The following is a 20,935-nucleotide window of genomic DNA, read 5'->3' as shown; positions in this document are numbered from 1 at the left end:
AGCTAAATATCTCCAGGAAGAAGTCAAATACCTGCTGGACAATGACTTATTGAACCCAGTAAAAGTAACTGGAGTTCGCCGTGCATACTTGTTCCCAAATCAGACCACAGTTATCGTATGTGCACGGACTTTAGGAAGGTCAACACTTTAACAAAGACAGACACTTTCCCAATCCCGAGGATTGATGACTGCGTCGACCGAGTGGGAAAAGCCAAGTACGTGACGAAATTTGACCTACTGAAGGGATTTTGGCAAGTCCCTCTGACGGATCGTGCTCGTGAAATATCCGCCTTTGTTACACCAGACGGATTGTTCCAGTACAAGGTGATGCCATTCGGAATGAAGAACTCTCCGGCAACGTTCCAACGGATGATCAACGACGTCATATCCGGGCTAGACGGATGTGCAGCTTACGTTGACGACGTCGTCCTGTATAGTGACACCTGGGAGGAACACATCAAGCTCATGCGGAAGTTCTTTGAGAGACTGAGTAAAGCCATGTTGACTGTCAACCTTGCCAAATCTGAGTTTGGTTGGGCGAGGGTGACTTACCTCGGACATACTGTAGGACAGGGTGAGGTAAAACCTGTTGATGCCAAAATCAGTGCCATTTCAAGTTTTTCCCATACCAAACTGCAAACGACAACTGATGCGCTTTCTCGGTATGGCTGGTTACTACAGAAAATTCTGTCCAAATTTCTCCACAATTACTGAGCCTTTGACTAACTTACTTAAAAAGAAAGTAAAGTTTGTTTGGTCAGAGCAATGCCAACAGGCATTTGATACACTTAAAGCCATACTGCAAAGTGCCCCAGTGTTGTCTGCACCAGATTTCACTTTGCCATTCAAATTAGCTGTAGATGCTAGTGATACGGCTGCTGGTGCTGTTTTATTGCAAGAGGATAGTCATGGTAGTAGATCATCCTGTTTGCTATTTTTCACGCAAATTTAACAAATCTCAGAGAAACTACTCTACAATTGAAAAAGAGTGTTTATCTTTGATATTAGCTTTACAGCATTTTGAAGTTTATGTTACTTCTTCAAATCAGCCAATAGTGGTTCATATTGATCACAACCCTCTTGTTTTTCTGCAGAAATTTAAAGGCAAAAATCAGAGATTGCTAAGATGGAGTTTAATGTTACAGGAGTTTAATCTTGACATTAGACATATCAAAGGCAGAGACAATTTAATTGCAGACTGTCTCTCTCGTATTTAGAGTTTATTGTTGTTCACTTTCAAGAAATTTTATTGTTGTTCACTTTCAAGAAACTTTACTTTAGAGTAAAACAAAATTTGAGTACTTAAATCCTTTTCAAGATTACATTTGTAAAAGAAAGATTTTTCTTTGAAAATTTTCTTTTTTTTGAAGAGGGGGTGTGTTATGTAGGTCATTCCCCCCACACTCATCATGACCTGAGTTCAATTAGTCTAGAACATTCTCAAGGTCACTGCCCTTGATGACCTCACAACCTTGAATTCAATTAGTCATGTTTGGAATGTTCTGGAAAGTTGATTAGTTGTGTAAGGGAGATAATTTTAGAACAGTAATTAGCATGTCAATAAAAGTTCTAGATTGTTCTTATATGCCTTTATAAAAGGGACGTGCACAGCTTCCAGTCAGACTTTTGGGATCGTGTCTCTTGTGTGTTACTAAACTCCAGCAGTAGTCATTCTCAAGACTTTCCAAGACCTTCACTGTCAACGCTGGATTTATACTGTGGACTTTGTGCAGCTTCAAGCCTGCAAGCCAAAGGACTGTTCATTCATCCAACTGACTGTTACAACTCTGAGACTGGAGCTTTGCCGTCCCGGCTGAGATAAGTAGTCTGTACACTTTTAAAGCTTGTACTCTATCCCTGACTTAGTTTTATTTTTGTAATAAATTTTGTTTAAACGTTAACTGCTGAGTTCACCCTTTTGTTCGTTTTCTCTGCACGTAACAACGTGCATAGTGGGCATCGCAAAAAAACCCCATGGCGTCATGGCAAAGTCATGACAAGTCTGTTCGCGAGATTAATCACTTACGCGGATTTTTACACTGTTCACAGATGACTGCTCGACAGCCTCGTCTACATGTGTACAACGGCGTTATGTTTTAGGAGATCTACCTTGTCGATACTGAGCCTGGGCATGGTATATATAGCAGCAAGCAATTAAAAAACATGCATTCTATTGCTTTCTTTACTTTGCTCTTCGAATGACTTAGATTCGCCATGAGTTCAGCAAGTTCATCTCGATTTAAGGTATTTTGGCGTCATTATCACTGGAAAAGTTTTTACATGTCTTCACATTAAGCTATATCATATATCTTTTCGTATAATTTACCAAGAAATCATGCATATGAACGATGAATCTGTCTTATAACGGAGTCATATAACGTCTTCGAATTTGGCTGAAAAGCAGTACCAAAAGAGTCCTTTATTAAAATGCAACAGATTCATTACCTGGTTGAAAAACGGCAACTGTATTCCGATCTCTCTATTTGTCGGTATAATAGCTAAACCCCTTTTCTTCCAACGATTGGTACTGAAAGTGTCATGAAGAGTTTCAAAAGTTGGCATTTTCGAAGGTCTATGTAATAGTGACTGATGTCGCATTGAGTTCCGAAATGTCATTTACATGTATATATATATATATATATATATATATATATATATATATATATATATATATATATATATATATATATATATATATATATATAATGCCATTTACATGTTTATATATATATATATATATATATATATGTGTGTGTGTGTGTGTGTGTGTGTGTGTGTGTGTGTGTGTGTATAAGCAATGTAAGTGTGTCACACAATACAATAAATTAGCAAATTGTTAAACGCTGTCAAAGTTCTGAGCATATAACAAACTTATATTCAGCTATAAGTATTTAAATAATACTCATGGTGTCACCAAGAACTATAAAGGGTATGTTTCCGAAATGAAGGGTATGTCGAAATGATGGATGAAAATATATGTGAACACAGCCAGCATGGCATGAAATACCTGTTGAAAATGTCGATCTCCTTTCTCCGTTGGTTGAAATCACTAGATTTAAGACATTCATCCCAACATCTTCTGAAGTTCCCTATGTCTGATACCTCCTGACCTAAATTATTGATATCTCCCTCTTTGTGCATATTGATATCTCGAATCTGTAAAATGAAATAAAACAGACTTTAGTCTTTCCTTCACTTAATCAGTTATTCCCCCTCTCTCCGTCATGTCTCTGCGAAGTATATATGTATGTATGTATGTATGTATGTATGTATGTATGTATGTATGTATGTATGTATGTATGCATGCATGCATGCATGCATGCATGCATGCATGCGTGCGTGTATTAAGTATGTATGTATGTATGTATGTATGTATGTATGTATGTATGTATGTGCTGGTCTATTTACGCAATCGCAAAAACAGGAACATGACATTTTAAGATATTATCAGCTGGTAAGATAATCCTGGTAAAGCATTTCACCTTACTACAAATAGATTTCGATTAAAAGATACTTGGTTCATCATAAGCTTTAAAGCTGCATTCACAAAACGTCTGGAGGGGAAATTGACGGGGTATTTGAAAATATCAATTGGGTAGACTCAGCATTTGTATTGTTTATGTTTAAAGTTGAATTCAAGGCAGGACTAGAGTTCATGTCGAAATAACAATGATCACGGTCTTTAAAAATATAGAGAATATTTTACAAAGTAGAAAATTTGTGATTCTAGCTTGCTGTTGGGAGTAGAACAAGTAACTGCAGTCGATACACAGAAAACAAGTAGTGAAAATTGGCCGAAAGGTACAGCTAAAGTCAGTTTTATACAAATATTTTAATTATGTTTAGTTTTCCTAACACGTGAGGGAAATCACCCTGGTTCCAAAGAATTTTTTAATGTGATCGCTGTTTTTTCTGTTTGACAAGGTGAAGTTTTCCTGTAAGAGAGAAAATAAGTAAAACCGGCGCACTCCTTCCCCGGGAAAACACACACCACACAATACATACCCCCCTCACACAACATAAACACACACATTTCAATATCATAAAATAACACAAGGGGGTATTTGAACGCGTTCTAGTTTGTTAGGGAGGCATTTAAAAAAATCAGAGACTTTTTGAAGTGTACCGCCAAAGAGGTGTTTATGAATGCATCCTTACGGGGTATATAAGAGCACTTATTTATAACTAGGTTGATATGTTTAAATGATAAAATTGAACAACAAACCTTCTCTGGGGCGATTCCCAGTTTTCTAGCTACGTGGTCCATGACCATTTCAATGACAGCGACACCTTTTGGTGTACCAGCACCCCTCATCGGATTACACGATGAGATGTTCGTCTTGCATGCCTTTGATGTCATTTTGAAGGCGGGGAACTTGTAGGAGTGTGCTACCTGCATCAACGCTTTTCCAGCGAACTGTGGAAGTGGTAACGATAATTACGAAATATGCAACCAAGAATAAGCTAGTTACAAGTTTTCTCCATTTTATTCATCATCATCATCATCACCATCACCACCTTTATCGTCGCCGCCGCCGCCACTGCCGATGACGACGTCATCGTCGTCTTCGTCATCATCATCATCATCATCATCATCATGTCCTCCTTTGACATATAACAAACTTGCAAAATTAGACATTTTGAGTAAATACTGTTAAAACTTATAGTTATCAATATTTCGATGACAAAAGTCAGAAGAAGCATCGGAATGTAAACTGCTGTTGTTCTACTATTCAGAACAGTGAAACAATATCTTACATAGACTGATAATGTCTCTGTGCAACCACCATTCATTACCAGTTCCATATCAATCGCTTTAAGAAGTCCATCGTGACTGCATCCCACTTTGTACTTGGCCAGCGCAGAATGTCTTGTACCAGTAAACTGCATGTCTTCATCACGTCCAAGCAAAAGACGTACAGGATTCTGAACTCTGAAAGTTTCAGAAAATAAAATTCTTGTTAATTTGCCTTCCATCGCTAGCATCCCAGAACTGTAGACCTATGATATGGTAATAAACATTAATTATAAACTTCCCCTTTATCACATGTCTCTACAACTTTCCAAAAGAAATACTTTAAGCACTATGTCGTGTAGTCTTGATCAAGGAAAAAAGATGCTATTGATAGTTTCCAAACATAGTTACATAGATACCTAAGTACGTACGTAGGTATGCGTACACTTAAATACATATACATACATACATACATACATACATACATACATACATACATACATACATAAGATAAGATAGGGTAAGATATTTTGTATATTTTTTTTGCTCACGTGTGAACACGTGAGCATATGTCGCAGCGATGTCTGTCTGTCTGTCTGTCTGTCTGTCTGTCTGTCCGTCTGTCTGTCTGTGTGTCTGTCTGTCTGTGGGTCCATTTTCTCAAAAACGGCTGAACGTATTTCAGTCAAATTGGTAGACATCTTCAGAATTCAAATGGCTAGAACTGAAAAGGTTTTGGTGGGCGTGGCTTGGATATTAATGAAGTAATGAAAGTTTTAATTTTTCTGTTACGCCGCGTATGACAAGTGAAAACAATCGACTGTTTGAGGGCGCTGTGAAAAGTGCTTGTCCAGGTTGGCTACAGCTGGATAGCTCTGGTTTCAACCACGGTCCCTCCGTGTTTCAACCTCGTATTGAACATTAAAAATATGATATTTTATACTCATTCAACTCACTATTCAAGATAAAATATCGTTTAGCAAATTAGCTTTATCCTTGGTAATTGATTGTTTCCCTCGCTGCTCGATCGCCAGAAATGAGTACATACGTTCTTAGCCCTGCGTACGATGCTGTGTGTTCCGCTACAGCTAATAGCCCCGCTCACCACAGCCCTGCAAAGACCCGTACGTAGAGTTGGTGACTTCAATCCATTTTTGGACTTGACGTAAAAAGCCAAATTACTGCCGAAATTCAGCGTTCTTGGGCCCAAGTTGTATCCCTGCCTACCTCAGCTACTCGATCGCTTCCAAAAATGCCAGTCTTTTATTCTTTTTTCGTAAATAACCGTCGATGTCAGCAACTCTCTCGCTAGCCCTGCGTACGTACGCAGTGTACGCTGTGCATTCCCTGTGTGCGTTCCTAACACACAGCATACACTGCGTACGTACGCAGGGCTAGCGAGAGAGTTGCCGACATCGACGGTTATTTACGAAAAAAGAATAAAAGACTGGCATTTTTGGAAGCGATCGAGTAGCTGAGGTAGGCAGGGATACGACTTGGGCCCAAGAACGCTGAATTTCGGCAGTAATTTGGCTTTTTACGTCAAGTCCAAAAATGGATTTGAAGTCACCAACTCTACGTACGGGTCTTTGCAGGGCTGTGGTGAGCGGGGCTATTAGCTGTAGCGGAACACACAGCATCGTACGCAGGGCTAATACGTTCTCTACCTAGCCTCATGGCATGGAAGTGCTGATGAATAATAACTTTGGGTCAAAGGTATTGAAGTGTCCAATCAGGTTCGTGCACAGAGTCCAAGGCCATGACCTACTTCATGTACTTCTGCACTGTTTTGATTTTGCTTCGCCAAGAAACGTATTCGTCATTGTCCATAGAAGTATGTTTGCTCTCCTTTGAGGTTGTTTGTGAAACAAATTCCGGGATAGGCCTTGGAATGCATACGATCGGCATCGCGGCAGTGCATGTAGCTAGCCCTACGAGTATGGCGAGAGTGTCCGGCTTTGGCTACGCCGCCTCCCACCTTCGGTAGGCGGCGTAGCCCCCGGCGTAGCCAAAGCCGGACACTGTCGCCATACTCGTAGGGCTATGCATGTAGCGTACCATGCTTGTGTAACTGCCGAGCTCAACGTGCATTCACGGTTGATACTCGTGTACAATCATGATGTGTTCAATTCTGATGAAGATTCATAAGTCTACTTTTGCAGTCTTTTTTCCGTACGATAATCCCGACAATACGTGTTACTGTTAGACGAGGTGGCCATTTTATGATAAGTTTCAATACTGCACAGCTACATAGCGTCACTATCGTGTGATCGAGGTACAGCGTTGTTGAACGGGATACAGAAACTCTGCAGAGGGAGAAACGATCGTTGACATGAACAGTCAATGTACTTCAGCACGTAGTCCGCAGATAGCGGATCGAGAAAATAAACGTGTCCCAGTAAATAACGGAATATCTATGTACATTAACTCGATATTAATCAAATTTCCAGCTCATCGCAAAAAACTGTATTGCAAAGATTAATTTGTCACTGACAAATACTGCACTGTATGGAAAAAAACAGTCTGTAGAATAGTTCAACTTCAAGTGGTATTACCCGAGACAAACACTTGTGTTGTCAATTTTGATTTCATTTCATAAACTTCATACTTCATCGAGTATCGTGTATTTCAGCCTTTGTGAAGCCATTTTATTGATATTTTCAATTTTTGTCTTGGCTTTGTTGTGGAACATGTTGAATCGTCTCCGTGGACATGTAGGCAAAAGTGTGACGGGGTCGAAGTGACTTGGGTACCTGGGGCCGACCAAAACTAGTGTGAATTACTGGGGTCAAAGCGGACAGCGGCCGGGATGACGTGTTCCCCAAGCGAGCTACCTTCAGAAGTCTGTTTCATCGCAAAAAACGTCACTTTTAAAACCCGTCATTTATTTACTGATGTTATTCTCAGCATCACAAACATATACGCCTCTGCTATGTATCACAGCAAATAGTTATATTTGAGCGCCCCGTAAATGGGATCCTCGTTTTTTGCGAACCCGGAAGTGTGTCTTGCTCAATGCATTTCCTACCCATAGCGAGGGAAACTGCCCGCGTTCCCATGCTCCATGCACCCTTTTTCAATGCCAGTGCAACGCCATCTGTGCAAAATTTGTGGTGGTATGCTCCCGTGTTATGGAAAACTCTCTTATTCTAACAATGACGTAGTTGACTTTGGACTTCGATTTCGTAAATGTGATGTCCATGCAGTGAGTTTGGGTTGGCGCGCTTATAATGCAATCTTCGCCCGCCTGCGGTCCGATATCCCGCATTTATTAGCGATATTTATCTGTTTTGACTTGACCAAAGTTGGCAAAACTTGCTATGTACATTAAAGATACTATGATACAAGATTATTGAAAGTCATTTGACATTTTTTTCAGCCAATTCCCAATATGCATATTTAATGAACCTTCCAAATTAGGGATATATACTGGCATTTACTTGATAAAATTTGGCGAAACATGCTGTGTACATTGATCATTATACCAGGTTATAACAGTATTGAAAGTCATTTTGCATTTTCATGTCAGCTAATTCATAATTTGCATAAATAGCTAACAAGCTTTCACGGTTTGGCATATAGAGCTTGAAGGACTTGACCAAAGGTAATTACACATGCTATATTGTGATACAATGACAGTACTCAAAGAAATTAATTATTTTATTTCAGCTAATTACATATTTGAATACTAATGACCTTTAGAATTGATCTGTGGTGAAATTCATTGTGTTGATCATAACACTTTAAATGTAGCAAAGCATGTAGCAAAGGTTCAAACTTGCACATAAATGCAATATATAATGAAACACGTGAGCATTTTCAGTTCATATATTTTATATTTTTAAAGACCGTGATCATTGTTAGTTTCGACAATGAATTATAGTCCGGACTTGAATTCAACTCTAAACAATAAATTTTTTTACTGTAGGGCCTATACCTCTTGATATTTTCAAAGTCCCCGTCAATTTCCCCTCCAGACATTTTGTGAATGCAGCCTTATAGCTTATGACGAACCAAGTATCTTTTTATATCGAAATCTATCACTAGTATGATGTAATGCTTTATCAGTCCTATCTAACCAGCTAATTATTTCTTGAAATGCCATGTTCCTGTTTTGCATTAGTATTTCAATATACACGCGGAAAGACACATACATACATACATACATACATACACACATACATACATACATACATACATACATACATACATACGTACATACATGCATGCATGCATGCATGCATGTATGTATGCACACATATATACATACAAACATACAAACATACATGCATACATACATACATACATACATACATACATACATACATACATACATACATACATACATACATACATACATACATACATACATACATAGACAAATAAACAAATACAGAAATAAACATTCAATCTGACAAATATTTTGTTGCAATACTTTTAACTTAAGATAAATGCTAGTTCCTGTGAAAGTTATTGCTTAATTGCAAATCCTAAGAGCAAGTAAAGCGTACCGCATTTGAAAATAATTCTGCATGCACTATTATGGATTTTAGGTCAATATCCAAAATATGTCCTCTAAACGATGCAGTATGTTTCCCGTAAACGTGGATGGTGATTCAAAGTATTGTTGTTGTTTGCCCTTGAGTCTTTATCAACAAAAAACTGTAAAGTCAGACAAAGACTACAGACAAGCTCCATTATTGTGAGATTTCATTTAAAGAAGGGATTAGGGCAATATGACTGCGATTGCTGAATTTTTTAAAAAAAGATGCACTTACTTTAATGCAGCCACGGCACATATTTTTGCCATTGCTGTTGCTGGACTCTGTTTTCCACCAAAGGCGCCACCATTTCGTCTTACTTTTACTGTGACCTTACTGGCTGAGACGCCAAGAGTTTCAGCTACATTCATCTATTTTCAAAATGTGTAACCTTGAATAAGTAGACTCACGATAAAAGCTTAAGGAAAAGTAACAGAGAGAGTCACGATCCTAATACCAAGCTTCAAATTTTGCTTTTAAGTTCAACTTATATAGCTGTTAAAATGCTGACTTCAGAACCCGTGGGTTCCTTCCATGATCTTCTATCGAGAAAAATGTTCCTTTCACTTACAGTATTGTTTACAGAAGGCCTGTGTCGAAAGAATGTCGACAATTTAAAGAATCCTGTATTTTCGAGCTATTAGATGACGTCCAATATACCAATAATAATCAGTGGAAACTCGGTAAGTTTTGGTAAAGTAGACAATTACTTCACGTACAAGACTCCCATACACAGAGGAATATTGAAACACTGAAGATTAAAGCACTTCAACTTCACCAGCAGTAACAACCGTATAAGCATGACATTATTACTGACTTTACGAGTAGGCCTGGCTACTAATTATGCACTGCTGCAGAATGGGGTAAAAATAATTTCGAATCTAACCTGTACATCGTGCACCCACTGCGTTGATGCAATAACTAACACCTCATCTCGTTCTTGGGGTTTTACGATGCAATTCTGCGTTTCCATATAGTAGTGCGACTGGGCGCCCACATAGACTTCACCTTCGATTACGTGGTCCGACTTTTCGAATTCCTCTGCCGTGTTTCCTTTTTCAAGATGCCGGAAAGGTTGGTAAAATGAGTTTCGTTGTATAGCATCCTCAAGAATAAGAACAAAAATAAGCCAGACTTTGTGAATTAGCATGCAGTAAATGGGAAAATTACATAAAACAGTCTCAACAAGTACCCTTCAATGTTGCGATGCTATGCGTTGCAACTTTTACAATTTTCACCATCATACATTCAAAGTAATAGTCAATATCTTCATCCTTTACTATAGGCGCTATTTTATTTGCACATAGTTACCATATGCACGATATTCTTAGTCTTGAACAGAGGGCCTAATTGCGTGATTAATTTCAAGAACAACCAGAAGGAAAATTGGATGACTGTTGTCGCATCATAATCTGGCTATAAAAAAGTGTACGATTACAATAGCCATAAGTAACATTATGATACAATATTCGAAATACCAGGGCAAAACTCAACATTTATCGATTGCACTATCAAATATTGTTGTAAAAATACTGAAATAACATCTGAGCTCTCAAATGTAAATAGAAACGTATTTATCCGAAGGGTCATAGCAAGGTTGATGGAAAATTACATGTAATATGGATAAATCACTGAAATATTAAAAGTTTCAGGTAAACACTAGGAAAAGTGTTTTCTCTTGGCCCTTACTTGTTTGAAGTTACCACAGCAAATAAATAATAAATACTTAATAAGAGAGTCTCTTCCGACATATGGAAACAATTTCGGCCAATAACTAAACGGTACCTGTATGGTCAGAGTACATTCCATGTCTTCGTAAACAACTGTGACGAGATTTGCTGCCTTGCGGGCTAATTCCCGGGTTTCCGCCACAATTCCCCCAATAGGTTGGCCAACATAAATAACCTGAAGCACAATAACACAGATGGAATATATCGCGAAGGCAAAAGACATTCTTAAAGATAGAACGCCCCTCGGGGACAGATATTCGGACTCTCAAACATGTACAATTCTTTTCTGATCTATTACTGGAGGTTCATTTTAAAGCTCTTAGAGGAAAAACAAAACTTTCATCGTCTTAGTTTCTCCAAAAATGCAAAATTTCATTTTTCCCCATAGAGTTAACACAGGAATGGTAGCTATTTTGAATTTCAAATATCGCAAATTAAAATGTTTAGTACTTCATATCGCTACTTCAAAACTTTGAACGGTGACCCCTGACTTTTATTATTGATTTGGTAAGAGAATGGTTGAAAGTTTAATTTAGGACAGTTTGAGAAAAAGTTTAAATATTTAACTTTCGAGGCGAATACTACTTTAAAGTAAATCTGAATCAATGTGGAAGGACTAACAGACTTAGTCTAACAGCAATATGCATTCGTTTGTTTACTTGGGTGTTTTTTTTTTCTGTTTGCAACCTTAAAATAGGGAATCATGTCAGGTTGGTGTTATAACACTGACACATAATTATGACACTGCTACTGCATGCGTTTATTAAAGCTGTACAAAACAAAAAATATTTCTCTTATGATTTGGACAAACACAAACAAACTACATTTAAGGTGAAGCTGCACGTAACAAACACAGTTCGGCCTAATATATGTGGGAGAGACAGGGAAAAAACTCCCAAAGAGGATGTGTATAGGCATAGGTCTGACATAAATAACAACTTGTCTACCTGCCTATACACCCCTTTAATAATCTTCTGAATTCAGTGTTCAATATTAAAGTTAGAATATGAGCTGGAGCTATTCCAAACAACGAGAACCCTATTGGATCACTTAACTCGGCACAGCTATGCCATATGTCAGTAATGACAGCATATTAGGAGTGGGTAACCTAGCAAGCCCTAGGGGAAAATTTGTCAATGTAATGGGTTTACATCCAAAAGACTCGTGAGGACTTTTAAAAAAATTCTACGGTCGATATGGTGACATTGTGGCCAAATATGACACCTCGGTCACTCAAATGATTAGCCACAGCGTTCCCGGCTTTGACTTAATACAGTGATTCATATACTTTATCACTTCATACAATATTTAGACAATTTTGGGACCAATCCTGATGGGTGTAGCATGCTAGCAGGGTACGCTTACCCATTCCGGACACCTGGTACCACCACTAACTATCAGTGGTTCAGGATTGTCCTACTTAAATTTGTAAATCTCAAATGTCCCATGGACCTGGTAATGTATTAACTTGAATGGAAGTGATTATTGGACCAGTTTAATGTCATATTACCCGAGAAGACGACGAAGCCATGGTCATAGACATTGTGTGACAGGGATTTCCACAGAGTAGGTTGGCTAGATCTTTTAAGGCGTATTACGGTAGCTATGGGGATCTTATATATATGACAATTATGACATTTGAAACATGACATATATGACAAATCTGTTACTCAGATGATGAGAGACAGTATTCATGACTTTGACTCACAATAATAACTACACAGCAGGAGTGGAGTTAAATTCTTTGGAAATCTTGAAACTGGCAGAACAGAGAAGCAAAGAAATCGGGTATTGTGAGTAAATGTGCATAATCTTACACTTTTTTCTCACTCAACTTACGACTGCTTGACAAGCTAAAATGTAAGCCTAAGCAATACTTTAATCTTGGGTTAAAAACACTACGTAAAATTTAATGAATCTTTGCAATAAAGTGATTTATTGAGCAAAATACGCTGTGTTACGTGCAGCGCCGCCTGAATCCATAGTAGTTGAAGTTAAAGAGGCGAATGGGTATTATCGTGAATGAATTAGATGGTAGAGATATCGTACAAACAGATATTATATAATTTTGAACAGAAATCGTTCACGGCTATTCAATGTATAAGCAGCTTTCATTGCAATGGTAAACCTATTCACATTCGCATATGGTAGTAACCATATCGGGCATGTAGCTCTTCTAACTTTGGCATGTGTATCACAAAATTGAAGCTTCTACTCAATGCAGCCAAAAGCTGAAAGACCATGGCATCGCGACTTGTCGAAAACATTTTTCATTGGTGTCACTATAAGAAACAGAAGACTTCTAGAGAGCTGGCTGAACTTAATGAAATGTTTCCTCCTTGAAAGGAAAAGGCAAAATGTAATTTGGAGTACACATACTTTTTCTGTTGCAAATGTTTCTGTATCTTCATCCATAGTATTTGTAGCTGGCCACAGGTTTTTACCTGGTACGTCTGTTGCATCAACGTAGCAATGCACGCCATCGATTAACAATGCCATGGATGCGTCCACAGATCTGACAAAGAAGTAGGAGTTTGATACACACAGTGGCAGAGAAGACCAGCAATCAGAATGATATGAGCACAGTCTGTTATAAAGGACATAATTCGATTTTAAGTAGACCAGCGGCGTACTCCACTCTCAGATGAATGCTAGTGTAAATTATAGAAATGGAAGGAGTCTGAATACTTAATAACTTACATGATTTTTGCATGTGGACGACTGCTAAATACGATAGCTAAGTGCAGTTCACCTATAAGGTAAGATGAATAGAGAAAAAAGATGACATGTTAATGTTTCTCCGATTGTCATAGGAGAAGAAATTTCGGATGTATATTGTTAACCTCGCAAGTGAAAATATGAAAAAACGTTTGAACAATCCTTTAATATGTATATCAGTACTTCTTTTTCAAAATTGATATCGATGGTAGCTTTCAAGCAAACTGTATGAAAGATTGAAAGATCCGTCGCTCGAGGGCGCTCTCTACGCCCCTCCTCCCTTAAAAAAGAAAGCGTCCTCGAGCGACGGATCTTTCAGTCTAACTGTATGACAGATTCGAAGAAAAATTGACCTTTACGTTAAATTCATCATTATCCCAACACAGTCACTGAAACATGAATATTCTATTCTCACTAAGAACCTTTTGCAGTTTATGTGATAAGCTGATACAACCATACTATTTTAGGAACTAGAAGTTACACTTGTCAAGCTAAATTCTAACTGTGGCTTGTGTCTTTTTCAAATCATTTTGACATTCAAAGAGTTGTTGAACCCTTGGATGGAAAATTATATGTTCCCACTTTATATGCACCAACTCACGATGTCTACCAATAAAATCATTCAAAGGTAAGGAAAAACAATCTTTTTAGGTACCTTCTGACAAAGTTGTAAGAGAGAAGTTCCCATTTAAAAATTCAAAATACAAATACCTAGACTGATGTATTGCATAAATTGCACAGTGTTTGCACCCAGGTTTGATTTGATTGAAATATTTGTCTAAGAGTATGTTTACTGTAACGAAAAAGTGAACTAGTATCCTTAATTTAGCACAAAGAGAGTAGAAAAGTGAAAATACACGTTTTTTATTCCTTAAGATGGCGTGAATGTTCATTATCGGTGGCCGGATCAAGGGTCTCACAGTGTTTATTCATTACCTGGTTCTGGGAGTATGTCATTACAATAAATTGCTTCACCGGTGACAAGCTGATGCCCGGATTCATTCATAACTGGACGTCCGACAGGATCAGTTGTTAGTTGTTCATCAGGCACCGTCTGAATCCGAATCATACACCATTGAAGTTTGGTAAAGGGTCAAATTAAGATATAATATTAGTTTTTTGTTAGAGCAAACAAAATTTTATTCGATCAATTGACCTTAAGCTCTTGCTTATACATGTTACTTATACCATGTCAGGAAGACATCTTCTCGTCCTTAAACCGCCAAGGCAATTTGCGTATAAAAATTAAGTATTGATGGTGTGAATGCTAGTAATAAATCACATCTTATTGTTTTCATCCACTTACCTGAAAAAGTTGAGAACCTACACTCCCAATCTTTTCGATTTCAGTCAACGCAGATCTGTCAGACATGTCGACCGACCGTAAACCTGCAGTGCTGGGTGACTAGAAGGTAACACACACACAGACAGACAGAAAACAGGAGATGATTTCTATCTAGTTCAATTGCGCTGTGGACCAATACAGCTAACACCTTTTCACCAAGATAGGAAAAATGCAAGTAATTTTCAGTAGCAGTCAATTATCCTGTTACGTTTTCTAAAACGTCGCATGCAAAGAAGATAGAGTACTGGTGATACATTGTATGAGTACAAGCTACAAAATAAAAAAATCTGCTGTCAATGTATCTGAGGATATCAACAAGTACTTTTGAAATGCTTGCTGTCTTGCAAAGTTAAGGATTCAGTCGATCATATAATGAAAGAGTCGGTAACATCTATAGTATACATGCAGATACAAATCGTAGTTCTATTACTCCCTGACTACAGCAAACTACCAGACAGTATATAGTTTAATGAAATTATAACTCAAAGTAGCACGCATTCCTCTTCTGCACGATGTACTTTTTTAAATGTAATAATAAATATCACATCACCTTTTCGTAGAGTCCATTCAATACATTCAGGTAGAACTTGAAGAAAAAGCTTTGTACCAATGAACGCCTGTATTCCATCATTCCACCGTGTGGCGAAAGAGGGAGGTTTTCACCAAGGATTTGCAAAACGTCTTTCAAGAGAACGTTATCCCATTTTCTTTTTGGGTTGGAAAATAACAAAAAGAACATCGGTTTCATTTTGATACCAAAACAGAATGTAATGCACATTGTCACCTTGTTTCACCATGTGAAAGATCGATACAATTTTCGCAAAAGTTATGCTCATCAACATCATCGTCATCATCATCATCATCATCATCATCATCATCATCATCCTCCTCCTCATCATCATCTTTATTTCTCACTATAGGTCTTTCGCAGAAGTTATACAGCTTAGCGACTGCTTCACAAACACCAAACGTATAAATTTGAATAGTATCAGTTTTACGGAAACCAATGCATTATACCTTCCGTAAATTTCTTTGGACACGCTCTCTGCCATGACCACGGCCGGGCCAGTTCCTCCGAAGCAAAATACTGCTTTCTTGACGACATTAGAATTTTCTTCAAAGAGAACTCTGAAGCTAGCATTCACCATGGCAATGTCCGTGTCCCGACGATGAGTTTGTTTCTTCACTTTGTACCCGCCGAAGAATTCATTCTAAACGATAGAAAACAACAGGAGAATAAACCATAAACAAATAAACCAACAAGGGGAATCAATCATATAACAGTTATGATCACAGCAAAAATATAAGCACTAAATGCACGTTGGCGTTTGGAATTAATGGGTATTCAATATTTACCTCCTTTGTCCTTGGAATCGTTAGAGACACCAGTACGTCTTCTTTCATCAAACGGGTTTTTCTATCTCCTGGAAAGAACTTACCATCGAGAGGAAAGATGCGATTTCCACCTGACGAAAAATGCGTACAGAATGCAAAATAAAAAAGAGCACAATGTACAAGATGGTTTAAAGCAAATGTTTTGACATAAGTTTCCTTAAGTTTAGTTTTATGCAATGCATGTCTTCAAAGGTATATCTGGCAAAACTGACACATAGCCAACGACTGACCAATCCTGACCGATATTGTAGAATGTAAGATTATGTAAGCATCTTTCTGTCCATCCAAGTGTACGCCATGGTATCGCATACCTTGTAGAGAAGACACTGTGACTGTAGTTCCAGCTGCCATCAGTAATGGAATAAGATCAGATTGTGGACTCGCTGTCATGATGTGGCTACCAATGCCCTGTTGAAAACAACAGACGTATTCCAATAAAAACTTGAATCGACGTAAGAAACTATGTTTTCAAAAATAAAAGTAATTCCATAAATTTCCTGAAGTACATTTTAATTACCACAAAAATTGAAATAAAAATAAACTAATATAACTTTATTGCATGTTTATTTTTTTTTTTGTTTTTTTTTTGTCAAAAGCATGAAAAGTGGCTGACTTGCACAGAAAATCCGATGTCGAAACCAGATATGGCTCATCTCTAATATACTTACAGATACATTTCTTGTTTGGCAATCCCCAACTTGTAGTAACATTTTGCGTAGCTCTGCATACACTTGACCTGTTGAAGCTGCAGTGATTAAAAGTACCAACGAATGACAGGCAAGAGAGAGAGAGAGAGAGAGAGAGAGAGAGAGAGAGAGAGAGAGAGAGAGAGAGAGAGAGAGAGAGAGAGAGAGAGGGAGGGAGGGGGGGAGGGACAGACAGACAGACAGGGAAATATACAGACAGGCAGATATCAAATATAGGAATGTGCAAATCTTGCGAATCATTGGCATACCGATACGAGAATAGGTGACCAAAGTTTTCCAATTGTGTTTGGTAGAGACAAGGCGACTGTTTTCAGTTCAAATGATGTTCGGTCATTGTTTAACTCGATGTAACGCAAACGTTTGGGAAAATATTGGTGGACGCAGGTGATCAGGAGAAAGAGTGATTCAATATTTTCTATTTTTTACATTGCAACAAGAACTCGATGAGCTTGCGGACCCAACTTCTTTTATTTTATTTGAGAGGAAATTTAGAACAAATTATGATTTTCTAATGGTTATATAATAGTAAATATGCAATAATCTGGAACTTAGTTCTGTTCCTAATTCTGTCAGTAAAATGGTAAGAGATTATTTAGTATGTACACGTCGATTTAACACTTTCATGTTATTGCCGTGCATTAGATATATTCAATTATCTCGTTAAGCAGATTGTACAAAATTCAAATATTAACTCAGTCCATCAAAAATTCACGATAAACAAGTCAATCGCGGAAACCTCACTTTAAAATCTTTTCAGTGAACCATATTAACCTAAGATTCATCGTCATAGTTCATAAATCATTGGAAAATACTTTTTTAACACAAATCGAATATCAAGTTTAAAAAACAAAAACATGTGTGGTAGGACTTACTTGACAATTCTTCGACAAGTCTCTTCAACACTTCACACAGGCAAGTCATTCTTACAGATGACCCAAGTGTTATTGCGTCATCAGTGACGTCGATTTGAAGCAGCTCTGGCACATGAGACACAGACAGAAATGTCTTGCGTTCCAGCTTTCGTACTTTTGGATCAAACGCTGCAAATAAAACGACGACACTTTAAATCATCAGTACCTTCTGAAGTACCGCTTTAATGTACTTGAAGTAATATTACATTTTGTTCTCCAATCGAATGCCGCTGCTTACAATAACGATACACTTAGTATAACTTTGTTATTTGCACATATACATGTACAGCACTACCCTATACCCTATCTTATACAGTAAATATTCGAATCCAAGATTATTTTGTAAAGAATATGGAACAACTTTGTATTTCGAATCTGTTATCAGGATGTTGTTTATGCAAACCAAAACTGATACATACTTTGCATCGAGGAAGCATAACGGGTGTTGTATCAATGACTTTAGTTAGAACCAGAAGCACAGTACATTGTAGTTTCCAACACTCAATAACCCATGAACCTTTTCATGTTTGTTAAAAAAATATTTATCAGAGGACATAAAAATAGATTCAAATTTTAATCATAAAATATTGCTTACCAACTTCGGCATTCCCAAGGGCCAACACCGCCTCTGGTTCCTCAGATTTCAATTTCAGCAAGTCTCGTAGAGTCGTAGGACGGACCCAAGTTGCTGATTTACCCACGAAACGTACCATACAATTATTATACTTGTCACTTAGCTATCGGAAGAAAACACATTGAAATAATGTGGAATAAACAAGGTCTTTCAATTTTGACCTTTGCGAAAAGTATCGAAATGTAAGTCAAAAAATTAGATACCTTCCGACTCAATGACTTCAAAAATAATTTTCAGTCTTTTCTCAATTCTAGCTTTAGAGGTGTACTTATTGAAGCAAAAAAAATTTGGACGATAGCTCTGTGACAGAATTACTCCTTGTGTTTTTTGTTTTGTTGTTTTTATTTATTTATTTTTTTGCATATACATTTTATTTCACAAATACCTGTAATTCGGAAGGGAATACTGGTTCTTGTGTCGGATCGTACGGTACATAGTCACCCTTCGAGTTCCCAAGACCCAACACCATCTAAAAAGCAATAAAGATATGAAAATGTTATAGCCATAATTCACTGTGTAATGGATATAACAATTGTAAAGGCTTGTGCGACGTTTACGTTCATATAGTTCTCTATCCATGATACGCACTTAGTTTGTACACTGTTGAGAGACTGGAATGATAAACTTGATATAATATTATAGCTTTGTCAATACCGGCGAATTTTGTGACGTCATACCCTAAGGTTATTACTGATAATGAATCTGATTATCCAGTAATGTAGCATCAGATGTTTTCTACATCTACAAATTCACTGGTATCGCCAAAAATATGAAATAATAGCAATAATGTACCCTCCTGGCACATAAGGAACTGAAGCAAATATTACACTCCATAATGTAGCCGGCTTCGCCTCGTACATTATGTCATACAAAGTTTTCTTTCGTCCATTATGGACCGGGAGTGGGTACATTATTGCTTGAAGAAACGTGTTGGTTAGGCAGTAAGTTCGAATTATCTAATGAAGAGAACAAGGCCTTAATGACTTTTAAAACTTGAAAGCATTGATCGCTTTGATTTAAGGCCTTACCATGTCCTCACTTATTTCAAGTGTACATTCTCTGGTTTCCTGGAAACCGATAAACAATTTCAAAGTCTCTCTAAGTTGGAGTAAATGGCAAAGGTGTAAAACTTTTATGACGCTTACATCACTGTCCCCGTCATTTAAACTTTGACATGCTGAAGGGTTTCCACAGCAACCATTCTTGAAGAGAAAATCAAACGCAATGTACGTATTACGGTAATATATATAAATGTAAATTCCTTTTGCATGTGCATTAGCAACGGATATTGTTCAGGGATAACAAATAATCAGCCAATACTGTTGAATACGATCTATAATTTTTATAAATTAATCACCTGATGGTCCTATGATGTTTGTTATTCGAAATGACTCTAAGCATTAGATGTAATATCTATTGTCTGAACCAAGGAAAATTGCGAAATTATATACTACATTTTTATTGTCGCTATGTTTTGAGAAGGTGCCTTTACGCTCAATAAGACCATAAAACTCGCACTATTTTTGTTTTGCTCATTTACAAACCTGTGTACTCACCTCGGCAAACGTCTTGAACCCTTCTAGGATGGGTCGATAACCCGTGCATCGACAGAGATTGCCGACAAGGGCTTCCTCAATGTCGGAGCCGAGTGGTAGTGGGTTGTTGCGGAGCAGTGTGTACATAGACATTAACATGCCAGGAGTACAAAATCCACATTGCATTCCGTGAGTCTTCGCCAGGCGTTCCTTAAAATATGGGGATTATATGAAATTAATTAAAGTGAAAACAAATTTAAAGTCAGATATCCTTCCTTTGAAATAAAAAGTACATGAAGATTGGATAGTCTTTCGCACGATGTTGATTTTTTTTTTATTTTGCCATCATCTAAGATTTTTGAATTTTATAGACATTTAACAGTGAGTTGTGCTAACATGGAAATCATACTTACAAGGTTATTCACAAAATATCGTGATTTATGTCACAGTATATCGTATACAAGGGAGGTACCGTCCGAGACAAGTAGCGTCAAATACAAAGCATGAGATGTGCGAGGACATAAATTCGGCATTATAAACAACCTTATCATTATACGTCTGTTTAAGTGAAATTTCAAAGGAAAGGCTGAGAGCATAGCATTTTCAGATATGTCTCGTCGTACAGTGCGTTGCGCGCGATCGCATGCAGACTAACAACGCGTTAGCGTGTCCGCTAAGCGTAGA

At 37.6% G+C, this 20,935-nt stretch overlaps 1 pseudogene; it reads right to left on the bottom strand.

Moving 5' to 3' along the window:
- Positions 1-20,935, bottom strand: part of LOC139151058 (xanthine dehydrogenase/oxidase-like) — a 111,972-nt pseudogene that overhangs the window by 87,417 nt on the left and 3,620 nt on the right.

This window comes from Ptychodera flava, chromosome 15 (genome assembly GCF_041260155.1).
Source record: "Ptychodera flava strain L36383 chromosome 15, AS_Pfla_20210202, whole genome shotgun sequence".
Lineage (NCBI taxonomy): Eukaryota > Metazoa > Hemichordata > Enteropneusta > Ptychoderidae > Ptychodera > Ptychodera flava.
This window is presented reverse-complemented; position numbering and strand designations above follow the sequence as displayed.